This window comes from Triticum dicoccoides, chromosome 5B (assembly GCF_002162155.2).
Source record: "Triticum dicoccoides isolate Atlit2015 ecotype Zavitan chromosome 5B, WEW_v2.0, whole genome shotgun sequence".
Classification (NCBI taxonomy): domain Eukaryota; kingdom Viridiplantae; phylum Streptophyta; class Magnoliopsida; order Poales; family Poaceae; genus Triticum; species Triticum dicoccoides.
The window spans coordinates 441,699,405-441,704,623 of NC_041389.1; the positions used below are offsets into that span (position 1 = coordinate 441,699,405).

The 5,219-nt window shown below is 49.5% G+C and overlaps 1 pseudogene; it reads right to left on the minus strand.

The window, feature by feature from the left end:
• Positions 1–1,522: 1,522 nt before the first annotated feature.
• LOC119310284 overlaps positions 1,523–5,219 on the minus strand; it is a 9,134-nt pseudogene continuing 5,437 nt past the window's right edge.

The following is a 5,219-nucleotide window of genomic DNA, read 5'->3' on the forward strand; positions in this document are numbered from 1 at the left end:
CAAGCGGGCGTGGGCAGTAGATATTTTAGTACAACCCCTTTCTATTAGGGAAATGGGAGGCACCGGAGTGTAATTTTTACTCCCTTACGGCGGATTGGAGATCGCTTAGGTGCGCGTTAGAGGAGTAAAACCGACTTTTTACTCCTCTAACACCGGATAGGGAATCGGTTAAAAATCCCATAAGTGGGACAATATGAATAACACCCGATGCATATTTTTACTTTCATTCATGCAACTACAAGTAGTTTAAAAGAACTAAATATGAATAACCTCCCGGTTGCGAGCTGGCGTGAGGTGGTGCGGGACGGCGCGGAGGTCTGGTGGCGGAGTGCACAGGCCGGCGGCGGCCTGGTGCTCTTCGCCGCGAGGGAGCCCGTGCCTAGCCAGATCCATGCCGGCCAGAGGTGAGGATGGATGGTTGGTGCTTGGCGGGTGGCCTGGTGGCGCGGCGGGCCTAGCGGGGCTTGGCAGTGGTGGGGTGGCGCGTTCCTGGTGGCGGCGGCGCTAGCTGGAGGCGGTGGCGACTCCCACAAGCAGGTTGGTGGCGGCGCTTCGATGGCTCGGCCAAGATGGAGTCTTGGCGAGCAGCGAGCAGCGTTGCTCTTCTGCTGGTGTCGCCTGGTTTCTTCCGTGGTGAGGCAGGTCCTGTTGATGCATGGTTATCCCTTGGTGCGCGACAGCCGCTACGGGCATCCCGAACCTGGCCGGAGGTGCTGGTTGGCTGTGGGTCCTTGTGCAGGTTGGGAGTTGGCGGAGTGGCCGTGGTTACCCTGCCGGGCGGTCGGTCGTCGATCCTCGGCTTTGCAGCTACGTCGGCAAGTGTTGCGGTGGCGGCGGTGTGAGGTTTCTTGGACAGTGCCTCCGATTCCATGGAGGTGAGGAGTGGGGCTACGCGTAGATGAAAATCTTGCACGGATTCTGCCGGGCCGACGATGATGGCACCCGCGAATGTCATTCTCCTCCTTGGAGGCATCGCCGAGTGTGTTCGCCTTGCCCCTCGCGCTCTTGGAATTGGTGGATGTCTGCGGGGAAAGCCTTGATTCGGCTCTTGGATCGGCACAATGATGACGTCCTCGACTCGCTCCTCTGTTGGGAGCATTGTGTTTGGAGACGCGCTGGCTCCTCGTTGCTCTCCTCCGGTGTTCGCGGTTGTCCTCGTTTGATACTCCGTGGCGCTATGTACGTCCGTTGTCAGTTTGTCCTAGACGGTGGCTTCTGGGAGCGGATCGAGTCTTGCCATCTACCTGCCGCTTTCTTCTAGGCGTTCAGGGTGGATGATGCGTCGGCAAGTGATGTTGTGCGGCAGTTGGTGGTCTTGGAGGTTTCCGGCGTCGGTCGAGACGCGGTTCTGCGTATCTCTCTAGGATAGGCTCTTTTGCGTTGTAGCTCGCTTGGCGTGGTGTTTGTCCTTGGTCCTGTCGAGTGTGGTGTTCGTGCTACACTCTTTGTTCGCATCCAGTTGTAGCTTTCTTGTAAGTATTATTCTGCCTTCTATAAAGCTATGATATACTTACACGTACTCTTGAAAAATGTTAAGCCTTTATTTATGAACATTTCTTGATCTGAATCGGAATTTGCGCCATTTCACAGCAATGGGGTCGTCTGTTAGAGAAGTTCCCCTAGTACGTAAGGTTCATTTAGCGGTCTTCTTGTAGTTGTACCATCGTGCGACCAGCAGGTAGGCGCCGAAGTTGCCGATGCAGAGCATGGCGAGCAGCCAGAAGAAGTATTCAAGGTGGCCCTCGTTGATGTCGTCGGAAATCCACCCGGGCCGTCCGCCCCTCGCGGTGGCACGCACCACCACGCTGACGAGCGCCGAGCTCGCGTAGTTGCCAAGCGCAAACGCCGCGGTGCAGAGCCCCGAGCAGACGCTACGCATGGCGTCCGGCGCCTGGTCGTAGAAGAACTCCATCTGCCCGATGAACGTGAACACCTCCGCCGCCCCCAACACCACGTACTGCGGCACCTGCCAGAAGATCGACATCGGCACGTACTCCGCCCCGTCGGCGCCGATGACGTGCATGCCATGGCGCGCGAAGACGCGGCGCCGCGCGGCCTCGAGCGTGCCGGCGGCGAGCATGGCGACCGTGAGCACGACGAAGCCGATGCCCATGCGCGTCAGCTGGGTGAACCAGCGGTGGTGCCCCGTTAGGCGGCGCGCAAGCGGGACGATGGTGCGGTCGTAGAGCGGCACCCAGAGCATGACGCTGAGGTAGCCGAAGACGGTGAGCACGGCCGCGGGGACGCGGAAGCTGCCCACGCGCGGGTCCAGCGTGTCCCCCTGGAGGATGAAGGTGGTGCTCATCTGCGTGTAGGCGGCCGCGAAGATGATGCCGCACGCCCACACCGGCAGCAGACGGAGCACGCACTTGAGCTCCTCCACCTGCGTCACCGTGCACAGCCGCCACGGGCTCGCCGGCCTCGCTTTGTCGTCCGCCGTCTCCACCGCTGCCTTGTCCAAGAACCTGATCGATCGATAACAACCAACCCGTGCGCTGTTATTAATTTACCTATATAGTGACATGGAATGCATGCGTGGAAATTATTCTATGATTCCTAGGACTCTGTACTTTATATTTTGAAATTCCGTAGTGCATTCTTTGCTTAGTCCTAGTCCTGATCGATCATGTTGCTCCTAGTAGCACCATGTAATTTTACACGGCTCCCTGGGCATACTAGATTATTTTAGTACCCTTTGCCACATAATATAAGACGTTTTTTCTATTTTATTTGAGGGAAGACATGCTGGATTATTGTCATTGTCAAGTTCAGTGAAAGATGTCATTTTGCGCGGCAAGCGTGATAAGCAACTTAAATTAACGAGTAAATTGCAAGAAACCAACACATTGAATGCTAGGTTAGCAGAAAACACTACTATACATTTTTTGGTAGAAAACATCATGTCTAGCGTAATGTTTTTTGCAAATAACACTGATCGGCGCATGCGGCAGAGAGGAGGTGGCACCGGAGGAATGCCGAGGCATGTGCACACAACTTGTTCGACGTAATGCTAAAAAGAGGAGGGAGAGAGAGAGGAGGAGGAAGAGTCAACACGCCTATGTGGCATTTTTTGCCAAGTCAACTCCTGACGAGTGAGCCCCATCTGTCATAAACATGCTCAAACGACCATAATCCGTCAATCAGTGTTATTTGCAAAAAAAAAAACTAGACATAGTGTTTTCTGCAACAAAAATGTATAGTAGTGTTTTCTGCTAATATAATCTAGCCTTCAATGTGGTGGTTTCTTGCAATTTACTTCAAATTAACCAACAGTAAAAGATGTCATGACTAATGCACTCAAGCGACCAAAATCCAAACGGCAGTGTCTTGCATGAAATCTTGAGATTTTTTTGGGACAACGTGTGGAAATGGCCTCTACATCCAGTAAAGCGAAAGGAAGGGAAAATTGATAAAGAACTCAAAAGGAAGGAAAATTATTGATAATAAAGAACTCAAAAGAAAGCAAATTTGTTGATAAAAAAGCGAAAGCAAGAAAACTGATGTGAAACATGCTGGGCGTGCATGGGACAAACTTCTTTGATCCCACTGCTACTCCTAAAGGCGCGCTGGATTATTGTCATTGTCAAGTTCAGTGAAAGATGTCATCTTGCGCGGCAAGCGTGATAAGCAACTCAAATTAACGAGTAAATTGCAAGAAACCAACACATTGAATGCTAGGTTAACAGAAAACACTACTATACATTTTTTGACAGAAAACACCATGTCTAGCGTAATGTTTTTTGCAAATAACACTGATCGGCGCATGCGGCAGAGAGGAGGTGGCACCGGAGGAATGCCGAGGCGTGTGCATACAACTTGTTCGACGTAATGCTAAAAAGAAGGGAGAGAGAAAGAGAGGAGGAGGAGGAAGGGTCAAGACGCCTATGTGGCATTTTTTTGCCAAGTCAGCTCCTGACGAGCGAGCCCCATCTATCATAAACATGCTCAAACGACCATAATCCGCCAATCAGTATTATTTGTAAAAAAAATACGCTAGACATGGTGTTTTCTGCAAACCTAGCCTTCAATGTGGTGGTTTCTTACAATTTACTCCAAATTAAACCACAGTAAAAGATGTCATGACTAATGCACTCAGCGACCAAAATCCAAACGGCAGTGTCTTGCATGAAATCTTGAGATTTTTTCAGGACGGCGTGTGGAAATGGCCTCTACATCCAGTAAAGCAAAAGGAGGGGAAAATTGATAAAGAACTCAAAAGGAAGGAAAGTAAGAAGTGTAGCTTTTGTACTCATGACGAGACAATTAAACACCTCTTCTTTCAATGCAAGTTCGCACGTTCTATATGGTCAGTCATCCAAATAGCATCCAATTTGTATCCACCAACAAGTGTTGCCAATGTATATGGTCACTGGCTCGATGGAATACCAAATACTTTTAGTACGCTAATACGGGTGAGAGCGTCTGCCTTATTATGGTCGCTTTGGCTATATAGAAACGATTGTGTTTTTAATGGCAAAACCTCTTCTTCTATGCAGGTTATTTACCGTTGTACGCACTGGCTTCGTATGTGGTCTACGCTACAGCGAACGGAGTATCAATCGCTGTTCAAGGCGGTGTGTATGCGGTTGGAGCGGGTGGCCAGGGAGGTTTTTACCCAACATGGGTGACAACATAATCTCCGGATCGGTCCACCTCCCTCGTCGATATTGGCGTAGTTTTGGACTCATATGGCTTTACTGTTGCCAACTTGTCATTTTTTTAATACATATTTTGCTAGACTCTTCGTAAAGGCTGTGTGCATCTTAGCTATGCAGAGGGCGGGTGTCGCTCATTATGTTTTGTATCCACTTAATGCTGCATTATGAGTTAATAAAAACGCCCTTTATCAAAAAAAAGAAGGAAAGTTGTTGATAATAAAGAACTCAAAAGGAAGCAAATTTGTTGATAAAAAAGCGAAAGCAAGAAAACTGATGTGAAACATGTTGGACGTGCATGGGACAAACTTCTTTGATCCCACTACTACTCCTAAAGGCATTTCTAAGTTCTTTTTCTTAAAAAAGGCATTTCTAACCCTTCTCTTCTAATCTAACTCGTCGAACTACTCCTCAAAAATTTACTCTCAAATTTGAGGAGTTCAAAAATGTGTGGAGCTAATTCTTTCATTAAAATTAACTCACAATAATCATTGATCTCACCTTTTCCTCTTCTTCTCCAACACACTAGGAAATTCCATACTACCCCACGGTCGTTGCCGCCAT